At 44.5% G+C, this 23,341-nt stretch overlaps 1 long non-coding RNA gene across 1 annotated transcript; it reads right to left on the reverse strand.

Annotated features, from left to right (window-relative positions):
• Positions 1-8,521: 8,521 nt before the first annotated feature.
• LOC130291023 (uncharacterized) lies at positions 8,522-14,345 on the reverse strand. Its single transcript, XR_008847770.1, has 3 exons — positions 14,212-14,345; positions 12,474-12,605; positions 8,522-8,560 (listed from the first exon to the last, which is right to left on the reverse strand). It is a non-coding gene; the product is annotated as an uncharacterized LOC130291023 (long non-coding RNA).
• Between the last annotated feature and the right edge of the window lie 8,996 nt (positions 14,346-23,341).

Below are 23,341 nucleotides of genomic sequence, written 5' to 3' on the forward strand. Positions count from 1 at the left end.
TTGGCTGACGATCTACTTTTGTTGCTGGGTAATCCTCAAGGGAGTCTGCCCTGCCTGTCCTGCTTGTTTGATGAGTTTGGTAGCTTATCCAACTTCAAAGTTAATGTGAACAAATCAGAGCTGCTTAACATTTCCCTTTCAAAAAATCAGATAGCCAAGCTGACGGGACTCACGCACTTCCCATGGACTGAGTCCTCCTTGAAATACTTAGGTGTGAACATCCCTTCCTCTATTAATAATATAAATGAGGTTAACTAAAAAAACCTTTTAACTGATGTCCAAGAGATCTTGGCGGAATATGATATCCCATTGATCTCATGGCTCGGCAGGAAGATGAGGACGTTACCTATTGCCCTCCCTTCATTCTTCTTTAGACGATTACAATCTTTATTCTCTAGATACATATAGTGTTGCTCACGAATATTCGCAATTCGAATATTATTCGCGAATATCGCATATGGCCTATGCCGCTCAACACTAGATACATATGGAAGTCGAGTTGAGTAGGCCAAGATTGGCTCACAGCCTGTTGGCGAGACACCAACTAGACGGTGGTATAGGGCTCCCAGATGTCAAGACACTTGACAAGGTCGTTCATCTGCAGAAATGGATGGATCTCACTTATCCTCTCCCCATTTTAGGAAACACGCCTTAGCCTGCAGTGAACCAACTTACTACTGGCATATTAAGAGACCTATTGTATCTGACTTCTTCTAGATATAGACCAGACTCTAAATCTCTTCTGTTTCAGGAGGCCTCAAATGTTTGGTCAGAGTTGTCGCCTGCCCTCTCACCTACACTTTCTCCATTATTACCAGACAATCTCATACATGTGGTCGTGGACAGCTACTCACCTACTTTCCAACCCATGTGGGATCGTTTACAACATCTAACAGTGTCCCAATTGTTCAGGGATGGTGAGATGCCAATGGAGACCCTTATTACCCTGGTTCCTAATCAGAGATTCTCTTTCTTACACCTTAACCATTTTTATCATTGTTCTTCGTTGTTCAGGAACAAGTTTGACCCACAGAGGAAGCTGACCATTTTTGAGGAAAACCTGAGCTCCACTCAACCCAAGAATCGTAATCTCTCACGCTGTAGCTCTCAAATTACCTCCAGTTTGCACTCTTAACCACCACACTATATTTATTCATGGGCCAAGGAAATGGGTAGATCATTTACTGACTCAGAAATTGAGACAATACTGAAGCGCTCACATGGGTTTTCCAGGTGTATAAGACTACAGGAATCGCATTATAAGGTTGTATCTAGGTGGTACAAAACACCGGAATTCTTGTTTACCCACAAGCTTTCAACAACAAATCTATGCTGGCGCTGTCGGTCTGAAGTAGTCACACATCTGTACATCTGGTGGACGTGTCCTCTTATCTCCCTCTATTGGAGGGGGGTGGAGGTTATGAACAAACAGATTTTGCTCACTCCTGAAGCCGTCTTCAGTGGGTTACACGCCCGGCAAAAACTCATTGATTAGTCTCCTATTAGCCACAGCTAAAATATTGATCCCTCCAGATGGCTCCAGAGTGACCCCCCCCCCCCCCCCCCACTATAGGGGAATGGCTTTCCAAAGTCCACCAGGCTTATAGGTTTGAAGAAATGTCTTACAGAGTGATGAGGAAACACAATCTGTTCCTTAAAACCTGGTCTCCTTGGCTCAATTACACAAATATAGGAATATGATGCCACACACACTCTTGCGGAATGGCTCAGGGGCATCTCTTCTTTTCTTTTCTCTTTTCTTTTCTCTTTTCTTTTCTCTCTCCCTCCTCCCACCTCTCCCCTTACTCTGCCCTCGTTCTTTTCCCTCTCTCTCTATTCTCCTCCCCTCTTTTCCATCTTTTCGGTTCCTTTTTCATTCCCTTTTACTTCCCACCATACCTCACTTCAGTTGAAAATGACGTTATGCTTTATCTTACTTTATGTCTTATGTGATTTGTTAACACATATTTGTGTATTATTGTTATACAGTTATAGGCAACTGCGTCTTCTCAAATAGTGTTCTTTCGCTCTCCTGATCGGAAAATAATAAAAACATATTTGACAAAAACAAAAAAAAATCCACGTGACCCATGCAAATTATGACGCTTGAGGAATCACCACAAATTGTCCAAAAATAAACCATTATGGGGTCATAAATACTCACTGATGCATGTGGGGAGTAAAGAATTGCATGTCTAATCTGAATCTACAGTAGAGCAACTGCAGGATAAAATGCTGAAAAATGTAATGCTGGCTACGGTACAATCCCATGAAAACCTTCTTTCTTTTTTTTTTTTCAGATACTTTATTAGCGCTCCGATGAGATTTCCATTTCAAAGACTTTCCCCGGCAGTACAAAAAAGCCACTTAATCCATAATTTACAGCTTTAGAGCAGTGCTGTGTGGTTGAGACTTGGGTTTGAAGACCAGGCCTGTGTCTCTATTTTTATTTTATTTATTTTATTTTTTTATTCACAAAAAAGCTTGTATGTTATTAAGACATAGAAATCCATGTCAAGATCATTAAATGAACACATTAAATGACTGCAATCATCACAAGCTCATGTGGAACAAACAATAGTAACTAAGCTGTACTCCTATGTTGAACAGAAAAAATGGCAACACACGCAATAGTAACTGCTCAAAGACTTCTTTTATATATTCAAGAAATTAATACATCTCACAGGAAAAGAAAAATATTCACCCAAGTGCACAATAATATTTCAGCAGTGTCCAGCAGGAGATTTCATGGGCTCGCCAGGTTCTCAATCTTTGTATGACCTGTGTCCATTAGTACGGCCATCTCCTACACCCGAGGGTGTGTTGGTAAATGCAATGTTTCGAAGGAAACACCTTCTTTGTCAAGCATCATGTGAATAATGCCCATCACCATTGTCACGATGCCGGCTGGCAGGTAGTGGACCCTCTGTGCCAGAGAGGGATTGGCGTGGACCGTGCTAGTGGACCGGTTCTAAGCCACTACTGGTTTTCACCAGAGCCCGCCGCAAAGCGGGATGGTCTTGCTGCGGCGGTAGTGACCAGGTCGTATCCACTAGCAACGGCTCACCTCTCTGGCTGCTGAAGATAGGCGCGGTACAAGGGAGTAGGCAGAAGCAAGGTCGGACGTAGCAGAAGGTCGGGGCAGGCAGCAAGGATCGTAGTCAGGGGCAACGGCAGAAGGTCTGGAAACACTGGCAAGGGACACACAAGGAACGCTTTCACTGGCACTAAGGCAACAAGATCCGGCAAGGGAGTGCAAGGGAAGTGAGGTAATATAGGGAGTGCACAGGTGATAACTCTAATTGGAACCACTGCGCCAATCAGCGGCGCAGTGGCCCTTTAAATCGCAGAGACCCGGCGCGCGCGCGCCCTAGGGAGCGGGGCCGCGCGCGCCGGGACAGAACAGACGGGGAGCGAGTCAGGTAGGAGAGCCGGGGTGCGCATCGCGAGCGGGCGCTACCCGCATCGCGAATCGCACCCCGGCTAGCAGCAGGATCGCAGCGCCCCGGGTCAGAGGACGTGACCGGGGCGCTGCAGCGGAGGAGGTGAAGCGAGCGCTCCGGGGAGGAGCGGGAACCCGGAGCGCTCGGCGTAACAGTACCCCCCCCCTTGGGTCTCCCCCTCTTCTTGGAGCCTGAGAACCTGAGGAGCAGACTTTTGTCAAGGATGTTGTCCTCAGGTTCCCAGGATCTCTCTTCAGGACCACAACCCTCCCAGTCTACTAAAAAAAAATTTTTTCCTCTGACCTTTTTGGCAGCCAAAATCTCCTTGACCGAGAAGACGTCCGAGGAGCCGGAAACAGGAGTGGGAGGAACAGATTTGGGAGAAAAACGGTTGAGGATGAGTGGTTTGAGAAGAGAGACGTGAAAAGCATTAGGGATACGAAGAGAAGGAGGAAGAAGAAGTTTATAAGAGACAGGATTAATTTGACACAGAATTTTGAAAGGACCAAGATAGCGTGGTCCCAACTTGTAGCTAGGGACACGGAAGCGGACATATTTAGCGGAGAGCCATACCTTGTCTCCAGGGGAAAAAACGGGGGGAGCTCTTCTTTTCTTATCCGCGAACCTCTTCATGCGTGAAGAAGCCTGTAAGAGAGAATTTTGGGTCTCTCTCCATATAATGGAAAGGTCACGAGAAATTTCATCCACAGCGGGCAGACCAGAGGGCAAGGGGGTAGGGAGGGGGGGAAGAGGGTGACGGCCGTACACCACGAAAAATGGGGATTTGGAGGAAGATTCAGAGACCCTGAAGTTATACGAGAATTCGGCCCATGGAAGGAGATCTGCCCAGTCATCCTGGCGGGAGGAAACAAAATGTCGCAAATAATCACCCAGGATCTGGTTAATTCTTTCTACTTGTCCATTGGACTGGGGATGATATGCAGAGGAAAAATTTAATTTAATCTTGAGTTGTTTACAGAGAGCTCTCCAGAATTTAGACACGAATTGGACCCCTCTATCCGAGACAATCTGCGTAGGCAACCCGTGAAGACGAAAAATGTGTACAAAAAATTGTTTAGCCAACTGAGGCGCAGAAGGAAGACCAGGAAGAGGAATGAAATGTGCCATTTTGGAGAATCGATCAACGACCACCCAAATAACGGTGTTGCCACGGGAAGGGGGTAAATCAGTAATAAAATCCATACCAATCAGAGACCAAGGCTGTTCGGGGACAGGCAGAGGATGAAGAAAACCAGCGGGCTTCTGGCGAGGAGTCTTATCCCGGGCACAGATAGTGCAGGCTCGCACAAAGTCCCCAACATCCGTCTCCAGAGTTGGCCACCAATAGAAGCGGGAGATGAGTTGCACAGATTTCTTGATGCCCGCATGACCTGCGAGATGGGAGGAGTGACCCCATTTGAGGATTCCGAGGCGTTGGCGTGGAGAAACAAAGGTCTTTCCTGGAGGAGTCTGTCTGATGGAGGCAGGAGAAGTGGAGATCAGGCAGTCAGGTGGAATGATGTGTTGCGGAGGGAGATCAACTTCTGAGGCATCCGAGGAACGAGAGAGAGCATCGGCTCTAATGTTCTTATCGGCAGGACGAAAGTGAATCTCGAAATTAAATCGGGCAAAGAACAGAGACCACCGGGCCTGGCGAGGATTCAGCCGTTGGGCCGACTGGAGGTAGGAGAGGTTCTTGTGGTCGGTGTAGATAATAACAGGAAATCTTGATCCCTCCAGCAGATGCCTCCATTCCTCAAGTGCTAATTTAATGGCTAGAAGTTCTCGATCCCCGATGGAGTAGTTCCTCTCCGCTGGAGAGAAGGTCCTAGAGAAAAAACCACAAGTGACAGCATGCCCGGAAGGATTTTTTTGTAGAAGAACAGCTCCAGCTCCTACTGAGGAGGCATCAACCTCCAATAGGAAGGGTTTGGAAGGGTCAGGTCTGGAGAGCACGGGAGCCGAAGAAAAGGCAGACTTGAGTTGTTTAAAGGAGTCTTCTGCTTGAGGAGGCCAGGACTTGGGATCAGCATTTTTCTTGGTTAAAGCCACGATAGGAGCCACAATGGTAGAAAAATGTGGAATAAATTGCCTGTAATAATTGGCGAACCCCAAAAAGCGTTGGATAGCACGGAGTCCGGAGGGGCGTGGCCAATTTAAGACGGCAGAGAGTTTGTCTGGATCCATCTGTAGTCCCTGGCCAGAGACCAAATATCCTAGAAAAGGAAGAGATTGGCATTCAAACAGACATTTCTCAATTTTGGCATAGAGTTGGTTGTCACGAAGTCTCTGAAGAACCATACGGACATGCCGGCGGTGTTCCTCTAGATTGGCAGAAAAAATTAGGATATCGTCCAGATATACCACAACACAGGAGTATAATAGATCACGAAAAATTTCATTGACAAAGTCTTGGAAGACGGCAGGGGCATTGCACAGTCCAAAGGGCATGACCAGATACTCAAAGTGTCCATCTCTGGTGTTAAATGCCGTTTTCCACTCGTCCCCCTCTCTGATGCGGATGAGGTTATAGGCGCCTCTTAAGTCCAATTTAGTGAAGATGTGGGCACCTTGGAGGCGATCAAAGAGTTCAGAGATGAGGGGTAAGGGGTAGCGGTTCTTAACCGTGATTTTATTAAGACCGCGGTAGTCAATGCAAGGACGTAGGGAGCCATCTTTTTTGGAGACAAAGAAAAATCCGGCTCCGGCAGGAGAGGAGGATTTACGGATAAAGCCCCTTTTTAGATTCTCCTGGACGTATTCGGACATGGCAAGAGTCTCTGGGGCAGAGAGAGGATAAATTCTGCCCCGGGGTGGAGTAGTACCCGGGAGGAGGTCGATAGGGCAATCATAAGGCCTGTGAGGAGGTAGAGTCTCAGCTTGTTTTTTGCAGAAAACATCCGCGAAGTCCATATAGGCCTTGGGGAGACCGGTTACTGGAGGAACCACAGAGTTACGGCAAGGGTTACTGGGAACCGGTTTTAGACAGTTCTTGGAACAAGAGGACCCCCAACTCTTGATCTCCCCAGTGGACCAATCCAGGGTTGGGGAATGAAGTTGAAGCCAGGGAAGTCCAAGGAGAATCTCCGAGGTGCAATTGGGGAGGACCAAAAGTTCAATCCTCTCATGATGAGATCCGATGCTCATAAGAAGGGGCTCCGTGCGGAAACGTATGGTACAGTCCAATCTTTCATTATTTACACAATTGATGTAGAGGGGTCTGGCGAGACTGGTCACTGGGATGTTGAACCTGTTGACGAGAGAGGCCAAAATAAAATTTCCTGCAGAACCAGAGTCCAAGAAGGCCACTGTAGAGAAGGAGAAGGCAGAAGCAGACATCCGCACAGGCACAGTAAGACGTGGAGAAGCAGAGTAGACATCAAGGACTGTCTCACCTTTGTGCGGAGTCAGCGTACGTCTTTCCAGGCGGGGAGGACGGATAGGACAATCCCTCAGGAAGTGTTCGGTACTAGCACAGTACAGGCAGAGGTTCTCCATACGGCGTCGTGTCCTCTCTTGAGGTGTCAGGCGAGACCGGTCGACCTGCATAGCCTCCACGGCGGGAGGCACAGGAACAGATTGCAGGGGACCAGAGGAGAGAGGAGCCGAGGAGACGAAACGCCTCGTGCGAACAGAGTCCATATCTTGGCGGAGTTCCTGACGCCTTTCAGAAAAACGCATGTCAATGCGAGTGGCTAGGTGAATAAGTTCATGTAGATTAGCAGGAATTTCTCGTGCGGCCAGAACATCTTTAATGTTGCTGGATAGGCCTTTTTTGAAGGTCGCGCAGAGGGCCTCATTATTCCAGGACAATTCTGAAGCAAGTGTACGGAATTGTACGGCATACTCGCCAACGGAAGAATTACCCTGGACCAGGTTCAACAGGGCAGTCTCAGCAGAAGAGGCTCGGGCAGGTTCCTCGAAGACACTTCGGATTTCCGAGAAGAAGGAGTGTACTGAGGCAGTGACGGGGTCATTGCGGTCCCAGAGCGGTGTGGCCCATGACAGGGCTTTTCCGGACAGAAGACTGACTACGAAAGCCACCTTAGACCTTTCAGTGGGAAACAGGTCCGACATCATCTCCAGATGCAGGGAACATTGGGAAAGGAAGCCACGGCAAAACTTAGAGTCCCCATCAAACTTATCCGGCAAGGATAAGCGTATCCCAGGAGCGGCCACTCGCTGCGGAGGAGGTGCAGGAGCTGGCGGAGGAGATGACTGCTGAAGCTGTGGTAGCAACTGTTGTAGCATAACGGTCAGTTGAGACAGCTGTTGGCCTTGTTGCGCAATCTGTTGTGACTGCTGGGCGACCACCGTGGTGAGGTCAGCGACAACTGGCAGAGGAACTTCAGCGGGATCCATGGCCGGATCTACTGTCACGATGCCGGCTGGCAGGTAGTGGACCCTCTGTGCCAGAGAGGGATTGGCGTGGACCGTGCTAGTGGACCGGTTCTAAGCCACTACTGGTTTTCACCAGAGCCCGCCGCAAAGCGGGATGGTCTTGCTGCGGCGGTAGTGACCAGGTCGTATCCACTAGCAACGGCTCACCTCTCTGGCTGCTGAAGATAGGCGCGGTACAAGGGAGTAGGCAGAAGCAAGGTCGGACGTAGCAGAAGGTCGGGGCAGGCAGCAAGGATCGTAGTCAGGGGCAACGGCAGAAGGTCTGGAAACACTGGCAAGGGACACACAAGGAACGCTTTCACTGGCACTAAGGCAACAAGATCCGGCAAGGGAGTGCAAGGGAAGTGAGGTAATATAGGGAGTGCACAGGTGATAACTCTAATTGGAACCACTGCGCCAATCAGCGGCGCAGTGGCCCTTTAAATCGCAGAGACCCGGCGCGCGCGCGCCCTAGGGAGCGGGGCCGCGCGCGCCGGGACAGAACAGACGGGGAGCGAGTCAGGTAGGAGAGCCGGGGTGCGCATCGCGAGCGGGCGCTACCCGCATCGCGAATCGCACCCCGGCTAGCAGCAGGATCGCAGCGCCCCGGGTCAGAGGACGTGACCGGGGCGCTGCAGCGGAGGAGGTGAAGCGAGCGCTCCGGGGAGGAGCGGGAACCCGGAGCGCTCGGCGTAACAACCATACTAAATACATATGGTTCTCGCGAGATATCAGTTCTACAACGAGAATACAAAAATTACAAAAAGTATCAAAACGGTATCAAAAGGGTTAAAACATATACAATTACAAAGACCCAGTATATACTAAATTATAGAAAAACATTGAAGTTGCAGATTTCATTAATTCCGTCCGGTTTTAAAGTGCCCAGTTTCTGTATCCAGCGTACCTCATTTCTCAATAAATTCATTTTTATTTGTTCTTTATTTTCTCCCTCCACGTTCTCAAGTATCTGCCATCTAAGTTCCTGTTCACATTGTCCTGTTCTTTTAGAAAATATCTAATCGCACTTTTGTGGTTGTTGATTCTCTGTTTAATGCTCCTTGTGGTCTGGCCAACATAGCCCATACCACAAGGGCATTTAAGAAAATAAATCACTTGGGTGCTGTTGCACGAGTGCCACCCCTTAATAGGGATTTTAGTTCCCTTTCTAGGGTGTACTACCTCGTCTCCTTTAATGATTGCATTGCAGTTCTGGCATGATAAACATGCAAATGTTCCTGCTTGTCTTGCTTTCAAAAAAAGTCTGTTTACTGACCTGTTTCTTTTTAATATCGGCACTTATTAAATGATTAGCCAGGGACTTATTTTTCCGATAGATAAATCTCGGAGGATTTCTAAACAGACGTGCGATCTTGTCGTCCGCTGTTAGTAGTCCCCAGTACTTATAAATAGTTTGTTTTATCAATTTTGAATGACAGTCATTTACTGAAAAAAATGTTAAATCTTTATCTTTTTTCTGATTTTTCTTTTCATTCTTCCTAAGGTCTTCTCTAGGTATTTTCTCTACCTCCCCGGCTATCTCTTCCATTTCCATTTCATCATAACCCCTCTGTACAAACTTTTTAATCATGATCTCTTTATTCTTCTGAAATTCTGTCTCATCACTACAGATCCTTTTAGTTCTCATAAGTTGTCCCTTCGTTATTCCTTTGAAGACTTGTGGGGCATGTCCACTTTTGCGATGCAGTAAATTATTATGATCACTTTCTTTTACATACAATGTGGTATCTAGTCCACCTTCTCTATTTTTAATCACTTTTACATCCAAGTAACTAATCTCTTTTTCACTTACTTCTGATGAAAATTCAATGAGGGGGTGACAACCATTTAGATATTCTACGTAAGTCTGTAGCTGAGACTGTGTGCCCGCCCAGAGGACGAACACATCATCCACATAGCGGACCCACAGTCTCAGCTTAGCACTTAGATCATGTCCAGCAATGAACTGGCATTCGAATTTGCACATAAAAATATTTGCCAGGCTTGGTGCGACAGGGGACCCCATCGAGGTCCCCTGTTCCTGGAGAAAAAACTCCTCACCAAATCTGAAATAATTCTTAAGCAGAACAATTTCTAACAATTCAATCAAAAATGCGATTTTTGCATTGGACAAATTGCTATCCAACATCAAGTGTTCTTTAATCGCCAATATCCCTTCCTGAGTGGGAATATTGGTATAAAGGCTCTTGAGGTCAAGAGTACAGAGCAGGACGTCCTGTAAATCAGTAATACCAGTGATACAGTCTAAAAATTGATTGGTGTCTCTCAGGCAGTTGGGAAGGGCAGTCACTATTTTTTTGTAAATGACCATCTATATAGGTTGCCAAAGGGCTAAGAATGAAGTTCACCCCCGAGACAATAGAACGTCCCGGGGGATTCTCCATATTCTTATGCACCTTTGGCAACAAATATAGGACAGGGGTCCTAGGATTTTCATTAGTTAGTGCACTTTTTTCTTGTGCACCAATCACACCATTTTGATACGCTTCTTCAAGCATCATATCAATCTCTTTCTTAAATTCCATAGTTGGATCCCCCTTTAACTTTCTATAAACCTGTTGTTCACATAATTGACTATAGGCTTCATTCATATACATATTTCTATCGAGCACCACTGTTGCCCCGCCTTTATCAGCTTTTTTAATAATAATTCTATCATCCATTTTTTATTGTTTCAAAGCCTTTTTCTTCTCTACATTAAAATTAGATTTACTATAATCTTTAATCTCATCCCATTTTTCTAATACTTCTTTAGTTACCACCTGTTGGAACGAATCCAACCGGGGACTGGAGGCTCAAATCTAATCTTCTTTTTTAATTTAGGATGAATGGGTGCAGCAGCCTTCTCAGTTTTACCCTGTTTATCCTGAAAAAACATTTTCAATTTGATAGATCTACAAAATTTATGAAAATCCACCATAAAGTTCAAAGCTGTCACATTTTTCTCTTGGAACAAATCCCAGTCCCTTATTAATTACTGTCTTTGCGACTCTGTCAATTCAATCCCTGACAGGTTTATAAGTAACTCACTGCTTTCTATTTCTGTTTCCATTGCGCTCGTGTTTGTGTCCCTTCTACGGTATTCACACTTGACGGTTTTCTTTGCTTTGTATCCTTTGGGCGCGCCCCTAAAAAATCTTTAGACGCTTTGTTTTTAATGCTGTAGACAGACCCTGTCTCGCTGTCCGTGGATCCCGCTTCGAAGGGTTCAAACTCACTCTTTCGCTCCCGGTTCACCGTCTTCTCTCCTCTGCCCACGTGTAGACTCGGTCGTAAAAATAATCTTTAGTGTCCCGTTCGAACTTTCACTTGTAAAATGGAGGCTTGTAATTTATCAATGTTAGATTTGAGACTGTACTCCTATGTTGGGCATAACCTTCTAGCCGTTGTTGACAAAACATTGCAAACCAAATAGTCAAGGAGACAGCGTTAAAGTCCACTAAATACGTCAATAACCAGGGAGGGGAGGGTCCTCCAATGGGTGAAAAGAGGTAACAAGGTGTGAGAACATCTTCCCTAGGAGGTGCCCTGGCAATTAGTAGGAAATACGGAGGAGGGAAGAGGAGCATGCAACGAATACACCAGATCAGCAATGTGAGCCAACAAAGGTCAGTGAGAAGGGTGGGGAGATGGATGACAAGGAGAGAGGGGAAAAGAAAAAGAAGAAAGGGAGAGGGGGGAGGACAAGAACATGCCTTGTAAAGAAAACCATCCATGTCTTGTACTCTCATACTCTCATGCAGCAGAACATTGACATTTCTTGAAATTGTCACTGTGCCACAAAGTGCTTGCTTTTATTATCAACCTGGTTAATATTTTGCATGGCAAGTGCAATTAGGAGGTCAGGGGGCGTCCAAGGTTATGCAGGTCTGGTTCCAACAACAGACACTTGTCCGCCTCATTTACATTCTCCTCAATGGCCACTTGATCCTTTTACATGCATAATCTGAAGCTCTGCATTCTGTCCTATGTATGATTTGCAAGCATCATATTTCCCAATGGATGTTTTGTCACAACCTGTAAGCAGCATTGTGGCTGCACTGAATTCAGGGGCGTTGCTAGGTCTTGAAAAGATCTGGGGCACGGTCCATGGGCGTGGCTAAGGGCAGAGCTACAAAAAGGAGGGGCCAAGGGGGTGGGGCCACTCAATGTTGCATGACCAAACAAACTTCAGCTCCATGTATAGGGGTCTGAGGGATAGGTTAGTCTTTTTGGCTGTGTGCTGATGATACTTCAAGCCAGGAAACACAAGCGCCAATGAGGAGCATTACAGCACGGATCTATTAGGTGAGAGCACTCTATGTTCTAAGTTGAGGTGGGGCTCATGTGACAGCAGCAGCCAGGGGATAACATTTTAACAGGTTCCCTACTTGGCGGGAAGGACGACCGTGGTGTAGAGTGTTGAAGAAAATTGTTTCAACTATAATAATCAAATATACCAATTGCCAAGTAAGGAGAAAAGCGCTAAAGATGTTTTAGCCAAGTGAAACTACAACTCCCAGTACGATATAAGCAGTGGTAAGGAAATGCTGGGAGTAGTTGTTTCACTAAACATAACTGCAGAATGTACAGGTGACTTTAGGGCTCATGGGACACAATCAGGTAGAATACAGCATGATATAAACTCACAGGGGGCATCTTCTCTGAGTCAATCACAGGAGGCATCTTCTCTGATCGGAGGAGCTCACTTTTCCTTTTCTTCTCATTGTGGCCAAGACCATCATGATGACTTCTCCCGGCCATGACTCATCTCCACAAAACCTGCCAGACAAACATTTTAGGCTTCTTTCTCCAGCACAATACTCACCACTATACAAACCTGCATATGTATTTCCCCACATTAATAGTTCCCACATATATAGTTGTAGGCCACTCTGTTCTCCGTATATAGCTGTATGCCTGGGATAAGTAATGTAATATATGTACACAGTTACCCCACCAGCAGAATAGTCAGTACAGCTCTGAAGTATAATACAGGATATAACTCAGGATCAGTACAGGATAAGTAATATAATTTATATACACAGTGACTTCACCAGCAGAATAGTGAGTACAACTCTGGGGTATAATAAGATTATAAACCGGATTAATAAAATCTAATTTATTGAATGCACATATCAACATATTTCTGGCCCGGAGTGGGCACTTTGTCAGGTCAAGGTGCTAATGGCCCTTTGTCCTGACGAAGGGCCCACTCTGGGCCAGAAACTTGTTGTTATGTGCTTTCAATAAATTAGATTTTATTAATCTGGTTTATAATCTTGCTGAACCAATGACGTGACAGGGACTGGCGCTTAAAAAAGTTAAATGTTTCTGCTTTTACTTGCGTCTACTAATAACGAACCAGAAGGTATCCTGTATCAGGAGGAAGCAAGCTGCAGGACCCCAGTATATATTATACATGCAATAGATGTTGTGCTCTCAGCGCAACATCACAGGGTAAGTGTAATACCCCACCAGTGCTTTTCATACTTCACCAGGGGTGCTTGTGTGTCTCTATCTTTTTCCCCTCTTCATTGTATAACTCAGGATCAGTATATGATAAGTAATGTTATGTATGTACACAGTGACCCCACCAGCAGAATAGTGAGTACTACCCTAGAGTATAAGACAGGATATAATTCAGGATCAGTACAGGATAAGTAATGTAATGTACACAGTGACCTCCCAAGCAGAATAGTGAGTACAGCTCTGGAGTATATTGCAGGATATAACTCAGGATCAGTACAGGATAAGTAATATAATGTATGTACACAGGGACCCCCACCAGCAGAATAGTGAGTACAGGTCTGGGGTGTAATACAGAATATAACTCAGGAGAGGCCATGCAGAGAGGCCATGCCCACTCTATAGCTACTATGCCCCCCTTTGCAGTCAAAATGACAACTATGTAGCCAGTGCCCCTATGACTCCTGTACAGTAATAATGCCCCCTCTGTAGCCAAAAATGCCCCTGTCCAGTCATAATGTCCCCCTCTGTAGCCACTATGCCCAGTGTACAGTCATTATGCCCCTCTGTGGCCACTATACCCCCCTGTCCAGTCATAAATTCCCCCTCTGTAGCCACTATGTCCCCCTGTACAGTCATAATGCCCCTCACCATGTAGCCATTAGCCTGATATATGTCCTCTCTACTGATAAGGATCCCGCTTTGAACTACTCCCTCCACCAGAATAAAATAATCCCCATCATGAAAAAGATTGGCCTCCAGCTGTTGCAAAACTACAACTCCCAGCATGGAGGCACCCTGGTTATAATGCTGGGAGTTGTAGTTTTATAACAGCTGGAGGTCCATTCCTTTTCTGTGTAGCGTAGTGTTTCTTGCTGGGAGTTGTAGTTCAGCAACCTGGTGCACTTTATTTACACACCTGCCTGCACACTCCATGACTCCTCCATCTTCAGAAGCTTTTTATACTCCACTGCTGAACACTGTAGCCTGCCCCGCCTCCTCTCTGCCTTCCTGCTGGTCACATGATGAGCAGTCATGTGATCTGTTCTTCTCCCTTCTCGGCACTGCAAGAATCAGCTGTAAAGAAGGTACAGTCCAGGGACTTACAGTATGGGTTGGGAAGTGCTCATCTAGAGATACAGAGCAGGTCCTGACTGGGCAGTCACTGTGCTGTGTGGAGATCTCTGCATAACTGCTCGACCAAGACCTGCATGACAGCTGACATTTGGGGAACCAGGCTTTACCTTTAATGTTTTAACCTAGTGACACCCCTGACTGAATTTAAGTAATATAATTCATGCTATCTGCATAGTCCACATCTTTAGGGATGCAAATATTATCCTTATGATATTATTATTTATTTCTTTTTTTAAGTAATGTGGCTTGAAGAAGGTTCTCACCATGGCAAGGAGAGTGTGCATTTCCCCAATTCTTAAGTGGCTGAGAACATCTTTCTGGAATTGCAGTGCACAACAGTCCATATTTGCACAGCTAGATTGGCAACATTCCAAATCCTACTTGGTTATGTTGGATCCTCTGTATGAGCAGTATAAGGCTGTGTAATGTTTGTACTGTGGAATCTCCGACAGTGGCTGATTCCAACTTAATCAGTCGGCACTAGGACCACTCAGACACTGCCGTCCCCATAGAAGGCCCTGATTTTCTACAATTAAAGAACCTTCAGGAGTCCCAATCCTGAAGATTACATAGAATTATTACCCTCTCATATATAACCAACAAGTGGCTCCCTCTGTACATTTCAGCAATTCTCCCTCCCATCTCTATCCCAGCTTGATTGATAGCTGGAAGCCAGGCTGTGGTCCCAAATTTCATTCCTGCACTGTGAATACAAATTGTGCTAAGATGTGTGATTTGAAAACAGGGCTCAGCTGACTGTCAATCAATCAATGATGGGGAAAGGGCGCACGGAGGCAGTTTAGCCCTCAGGACAACAGAGCCTAGGAATGCCCCTTTGACTCTTTGCACCAGAGACTAAAAGTTTTTTCTTTGTTATGGAAGCATAGATACATCCATGAAAGTTACCATGTGTCTCCTTGTCCTAACAGTTAATCTAAGGTTTGGAATGTTAATTGCAGTAGACATATTATCTTTAGCTAATATGAACAAATAAACAAATAACAAAAACAAATGATCCGAAAATAACTTATTTGTATGTGTTACTTACACTGTTTCTATATTTTTTTATACAGTGGTCCCTCAAGTTTTTTTATTTTAAGAGCAGGAGCATAATGAGGATTCTTTACAGTGCCCACAAAGAGTATAAAGTAACAATAACATAGAGCTACCCTCATCTGCTATCTAGAATACCTACTCATCCAGATCCTCTACTGTACTCTCGAGAGGTACTACTAGGCAGTTACTTATATTTATCAATCTGCTTGAAACCCAAACTATAAAACTCCTACAAAAACTCCACCGTAATGGTATTGCTACCCATAAGTATATAACTCCTACAAAAAATCGGTAGACTCAACTATATATGCAAATTTAGAACAATCTTTATTAAGGTCATAAGAAATGCACAATGATAAAAATCACATAAAACAGATGCAGAACATGACAAGTTGTCATGTTTTGCATCTGTTTTATGTGATGTTATCATTGTGTATTTCTTATGACCTTAATAAAGATTGATCTAAATTTGCATATATGTTTGAGTCTACCGATTTTTTGGTAGGAGTTTGAAACCCAAACTGTCTGGTTTTCCCATAGCAACCAATAATAGATCAGCCTTCATATCTTAATGAGCTCAGCAAAAATAAAACCTGAGCTGTGATTGGTTGTAATAGGCAAAACCAGTCAGAGTTGGTTTTGGTACAGCAACCTTTATAATTCTCTAAAACATTACATAACAACACAGAACTGTCCTCCCATTTAAATACTCTACCCTTAAAACACATTTAAAGCATACCAGTCAGATCCAAAAAAATTTTACTCAGCACCTAATCCTGACCTTGTTCATCAAATTTTTAGGGCTCTATCAACTATATTTATTATATAAATACCTCTTTTCATTAGCTCACAATGTTAGAAATCCTCTCAGGGGAAGTGATTGATGCGTCTGATCATGGAGCCTTGTCAATGAGTAATTTCTTGTCCATGACTCATGTACAAGCCTGATGCTTCTGCAGGACTGGTTAGGGTCCCAGTAGGCCTGGGGATCCCTAGTGGTGGGATTTTCAGGAGCCCATTTCTTTATTAAATATGAAAAAAATAAACAACAATATTACAAAATGTCTATTTTCAAAATGTGTTTTTCAGTTTTAGCATTTTCGTTTTTTGATCCTTACCTCTAAATCATTGTGCGACAAAATTGAAGAAAAAAATTCCATTTTGTAACCTTTGGGGGCTTTTGTTTCTTCGCAGTGCATTTTTCAGTAAAATTGACACCTTATCTTTATTCTGTGGGTTCATAAGGTTAAAATGATACCCTACTTATATAGGTTTGATTTTGTATAAAAAAAAAATCATAACTACATGCAGGAAAATGTATACGTTTAAAAATGTCCTCTACTGACCCCTATAACTTTTCCATGTATGGGGCGATTTGAGGGCTAATTTTTTGAGCCGTAATCTGAAGTTTTTTTCGGTACTATTTTTGTTTTGATCAGACTTTTTGATCGCTCTTTATTTTTTTACGTGTACGCCATCGACCATGCGGTTTAATTAACAATATATTTTTATAGTTTGGACATTTACACACTCGGCGATACACATATATTTATTTTTATTTAGACATTTTTTTTTTTAATGGGTAAAAGGGGGGGGGGTGATTCAAACTTTTATTAAAGGGGTACTCCGCCCCTAGACATATTATCCCCTATCCAAAGGATAGGGGATAAGATGTCAGATCGTCGAGGTCCTGCTGCTGGGGACCCCCAAGTTCGCTGCTGCTGCAACCTGCTATCATAACTGCACAGATTGAGTTCGCTCTGCATGTAATGACGGGCAATACAAGGGCCGGAGCATCGATACGTCACTGCTCCGCCCCTCGTGATGTCACAGCCCACCCCCTCAATACAAGTCTATGGGAGGGGGCATGGCGGCCGTCATGCCCCCGCCATAGACTTGCATTAAGGGGGCGGGCTGTGATGTCACGAGGGGCGGAGCCATGACGTCATGCTGCTCTGTTCCCTGTATCGCCCGTCATTACGCACAGAGCAAACTCTGGGATAAGATGTCTAGGGGCGGAGTACCCCTTTAAGGAAGGGGTTAAGGGGGTAAGGAAGGGGTTATTAACACTTTTTTTCACTTTTTTTTTGCAGGGGCTATAACACTGCACACACTGATCTTTTACACTTATCACTGGCATGTATTAACATGCCATTGATCAGTATTATCGGCACTACACTGCTCCTGCCTGGATCGAAGGCACGGAGCAGTCCTTCGCCGATCAAACACCGAGGAGGCAGGTAGGAATCCTCCCGGTGTCCTGTAAGCTGTCCGGGATGCCACTATTTCATTGCGGCGGTCCCGAACAGCCCTACTGAGCTGTCGGGAAACTTTCACTTCAGACGCGGCGGTCAACTTTGATCGCCGCGTCTGAAGGGTAAATACAGGGAATCACTGCAATCAGGGATGTCCTGTATTAGCCGCAGGTCCCGACCGTTGATGGCCGCAGGGACCGACCCGATATAATGTGGGGTTATATCATGGTAGCCGGCACAGGACATAAATATATGTCCTGCGTCATTAAGAAGTTAAAGAGTACTTGACATTAAAAAACTTTTCATATGTTGTTCTTTAATGTCACTTTAACAACTTTCTAATTGCATTTTATTACCCAAAATTTTTATTTATATATTTATTTTTAAATCTAAAATACGACCACTAGGGTCTGCCTACATGTCCCCAGCTGCACGTCTCTCATAGATTTTGGACTCATGCTGGCCTGGCATGAGTTCGAAATCTAAGTGCAGCCGGACACTGACAAACAGGCACAGCGCAGTTCCCTGCCTGTCAATTATACAAGCGGGAGCGAACCCTGTGCCCGCAGCACCGCAGAGTGCACCCTTGACTGGCCAGCCGTGTCATCAGGCTCAGCCCCATAGAGGGAGAGCCGACGCGTGCTGGCCAAAAGTCAGTATAGCACAACTTTGCGATGCAAAAGGATCGGGTCCGCCATCCCCTAGCCTGATCGAGGTCTTCTATATAGAAAGTAAGTTTTTTTTTGACACAGTGCATTATATATATACATATATATATATATATATATATATATATATATATATATATATATATATATAGAAGGGCGGAAGGGAGCCCAGCCAGGCTACAGCTGACATTACGCCTGCCGGGCATCTCCCCCTTCCTTTCAATCAGACTGTCGAGAAATGAGCAGCCATACAGGGACAAATTAAGGTAGGAAAAGGGGGTTTAAAAAACAAAAAAAAACAGAATTAGTGTCTGGAAGAGTCAGAGACTGATGGGGGGGGGGATTTGGCACAGTTTAGTTTGTGATAGGTACTCTTTAATTTTCATCAGTAACAACATATGAAAAGTTTTTTTGGTCTGACAGTGCCCATTTAATTTGAGGGGCCACAATATTTTATAAGGTTTTGAGCAATAATGTTACATCTCATTTTCAATAAACCTGTGTTTACTCTGGCTACTAAAGCATTAACCCTTAGACTATGTGTATCATCAGGGAATATGAAGCAAGCTCCATAGATGGTGGTTACAAGCTGCTGTCAGCAGTCGAGGCTCACTCCTAATGAGGGACATCTGCGATCAAGCTGATTTCTGCCAATTAACCCTGCACATGCAGTGATCAATGCCAATTGCAGCCTCTAAAGGTTAAATCACATGTCGATTAGCTTGGGAGTTTGATCAGGACCTCCGATGTGCAGTGCAGAGGTCCCGATCAGTTAAGATGGTAGTCGAAGAACTTCTCCTTACTCCTGTGCTTTTGATCATCCCTCCTCTTGTGCAATCTGCCTCAGGTAGACTGCACAAGTAGAGCGTAATAGTACTGATCAGTGTCATGCCATTCCACAGCAGTGAATGGTACAAACAATTAAAATGTTGCTTATGATAGATCCCCAATGTAACCTAAAAAGTGTGAATAAAAGAATAAAAAAATGCTTTAAAAAATATAAATAATCCCCTCCCCCTAATAGAAATGTTAGCAAAAAAAAAAAAAAAATACATTTAGTACTGCCATGTTCAGAAATGTCTGAACTATTAAAATATAATATATTCTTGCAGAGAAGAAAGCACGGAGCACTGACCGTTATCTTGCAGAAGATGTCCTTTATTGAAGATCACGACATGAAGCAGGCCTGAAGAAGCGCAAACGAGTGATACGGTCCGTTGCCCGCTCATCTCCTACCGACGTCCGTTCTCCCCACCTGTACATCTGAATATGTCTTGATCTTCAATAAAGGACATCTTCTACAAGATAACGGTCAGTGCTCCATGCTTTCTTCTATGCAAGAATGTATTTATTTGAATACTTTTTCACTTAGCAGCACCATCTACATTGCACACATTGAGTCCAGAGTGAACTGCAGCAAACAAGGGTCATTATATTCACCTGAAGATACCATAGAAAGGTGCATCTCCCCCACACTTTCTTTGTTGTAAAAGATTAATTATTAAAATATAATGTTAAAGAGGTAATCCGCCCCTAAACATCTTACCCCTATACAAAGGATAGGGTATAAGATGTCTGATCGAAGCTGGGAACCCCAGCAATCTCTCCTGCAGCACCCCTGTCTTCTGGTGCATGGAGCAAGCTTCGCTCTGTGCCGATGACTGGTGATACAGGGGACGGAGGATTGTGACATCACGACCTGCCCCCCCTTAATGTAAGTCTATGTGAGGGGCAATGGTGGCTGTCATGGACTGGGGCATGACAATACAAGGGGATGGGGCTTTGAGATCACGATCCTCTGGCCCCCAGCACCGCCAGTCATCAGGCACAGAGCGAAGCTCGCTCAGTGCACCAGATGACAGGGGGTACTGCAGGAGAGATTGTGGGGGGTCCCCAGCAGCAGGGCCCCCACGATCAGACATTTTGTCCGCTATACTTTGGATAGAGGATGAGATGTCTAGGGGCGGAGTACCCCTTTAATAAAACCTCAATGTAAATGGACTAAAAGTAAAAAAAAAAAAAAAAAGGCCAAACACCAGAATTGTTGATTTTTGGTATCTTCATACATGTATATCGGAAAAAAATGAATAAAATGAGGACAAATAGACCCATAAAAACAAAAATGGTAGCAGATCCCAGCACAAAAAATAAGCACTCATACAGCCCCATATACAGAACAGGGCAATTGAAGCATACCTATTTTGTTAACAAAAGGTTGAATTTTTTAAATGTAGCAAAACCTTTACAAATTGAATATTGTTGTAATCATATTTACCCACAGATTAAAGATAACATCTCTTGTGTACCATAAAGTAGACTACTTAGTAACAACTTGCCCCCACTCCCCAGAAAAAAAATAGTTTTTCCTATTTTACCCTGCAAATATTTTTTATTTCATTTCACTGTACATTTTGTGGTAAAATGAATGTTGTTACAAAACAAAACCCTCATATGACCCTGTAGATTGAAAACTGATGGAGATATGACTCTTAAAAGAAAATAGGAAAAAAAAACTCTAAAAATGAAAATTTGCTGCATCATGAAGGGGTTAAAGTTATTGTCTGGTAGTTTGAGGGTATTGATACATAATGAAAAAGTGAGTTATTGGGAATAAAAGCAAAAGCGAGAGAACCAGAAATAATTGCAGGCCTTCTCTGATTTTGTTATTCCAGATTTTGTTGGGAGGAATAAATACACCATTCAAATGGACTTTCAATGAATTTATCCTGCGCCTGAATTAATCATCATGGTTTTTCAGCCACATTACATATTTATAAGTGGTATGCTGATGTGATGCTATTCTGCATCGTGATGCATGAAAAATTATTGTAGATTCCCTATTGCTTATGGGCTATTTATTGTAATGTGATATCTCCTATAATGATGTAATGAATGCAGCACTGATGTGATGTATGTGATTTTATATGTATTTGACAAAATAAGCAAGTTATGATAACAAAGTAGTCATATTTTAGCCAGTGAGCTTTTCATTTTGCCTTTTGAATTTATTAACTACTTCATGTTGTCTTTGTATCACCAAGGTCAACCAAGCTAAACTGTGGGCTCTCAATAAAAAAAAAAAAAAAAAAAAAAAAAAAAATATATATATATATATATATATATATATATATATACAGTATATATATATATATATATATATATATATATATATATATATATATATACCGTATTATCGGCGTATAACACGCACTTTTTAGGCTAAAATTTTATAGCCTAAAGTCTACCTGCGTGTTATACGCCGATAAGCCTCTGCAGTTCAATTATTTAAAGTGGGGGCTTTAAATTAATGAACTGCAGCGGCTTTGCAAATGCAGAGACCTGCCATCGCTGCCGGCTTCTCTGCATCTGCCTGTCCTGGGGTCTAGAGCTCTGCTGCCGCCGCTTCTCTCCCCCTGGCTACCTGCGCAGCTGCCCATTCTCTCCCCCTGGCTATGGGTCTCTCCCCCTGGCCGCTGCCCCATTGACGGCGCCGATACAAGGGGGAGAGAAGCGGCGCCGGCAATGGGGCAGCGGCGCTGACAGACAGGGGGAGAGAAGGGACAGCGACACCCATTGCCGGCGCCGCTACCCCGTTGCCTCCCCCATCCCCGGTTGTATAATTACCGGTTGCCGGGGTCGGGTCCGCGCTGCTTCAGGCCTCCCGTGTGCGTCGCCTGCGTCGTTAATATGCGCTGCGAGACGCAATGAAGTCACTCGTCATTGCGCCGCGCCGTGCAGTGCATAGCAATGACGCAGGGGACGCACACCGGAGGCCTGAAGCAGCGCGGATCTGACCCCGGCAACAGGCAATTATGCAACCGGAGATGGGGGAGGCAACGCTGCCCCTTCTCTCCCCCTGGCTATCGGCGCCGCTGCCCCATTGCCGTCTCCGCTTCTCTCCCCCTGGCTATCGGCGCCGGCAATGGGGCGCCGGTACCAATAGTCAGGGGGAGAGAACGGGCAGTGGCGCAGATAGCCAGCGGGAGAGAAGTGGCGGCAGCAGGGCTCTAGACCCCAGGAAAGGCAGGGGGAGAGAAGCGGGCAGCGAATGCCTCTCTCCTCCTGCCTTTCCTGGGGGCTTCTGTGGGGTCAGAAACAGTGTATCGGGGTATACGCTTTTTTTTACCCAAATATCCTTGGTAAAATGAGGGTGCGTGTTATAGGCCGGTGCGTGGTATACCCCGATAAATACGGTATATATATCAAGGTGAAAAAAACACATAAATAGCAGGACTAAATGAAAGAACCCACAGCAACAGATTGTTGCTGTGTTGCTAAGTATCTGTCTAAGCACAATGGAGTATAATTGACAGAGAAGAAAAATAAGCTTTTACCAAATATTAATGCATTATAGGTTTCACAAGATGTGTTTAGAATCATCTTACATTAAAAAAAAAGTTTGGTTGGTTGGTAGATTTGTTTTTGTTTCTGTTAGATAGAAGTTCACTCTGATAAACAACATGCTTTAAAAAAAAAAACGTAAAATCACACGCACAAAAAAACTACAAAAACACTATTGTACTTTACATGGGATGAAAGGAGAATAAAATCATTATTGCTCATCTGTGAAAAACTAAATGTTTACCATGCTGTTAGATGTTTATGTGCAGTATATTTATGAAATAGTAAAGTTATAGTGGGTCTGCAGCCCAGTCTTCAGTCACTTCTTCTACTAGTCCTTTAGCTCCCATCATACTTGAAACTGCTTCTCACACGGGAGAGGTTTTCTGCTGGAACCAATGTTAAAGGGGCTCTCCACCGAAAAACATCTGATACCATGATAAGACAGCCAGCGGATCTGGCCCTCTCACAACTACAGCCCTAATGGGCTTAAACTTATCAATGTGCCTAGATGAATCAGGGAGCCTTGGGTGCCCTATGACTCTGTCATTGGTTTACTGCTTATCTTTCTTTGGACTAAATTAGTAGGTAC

This window comes from Hyla sarda, chromosome 9, assembly GCF_029499605.1.
Source record: "Hyla sarda isolate aHylSar1 chromosome 9, aHylSar1.hap1, whole genome shotgun sequence".
Lineage (NCBI taxonomy): Eukaryota > Metazoa > Chordata > Amphibia > Anura > Hylidae > Hyla > Hyla sarda.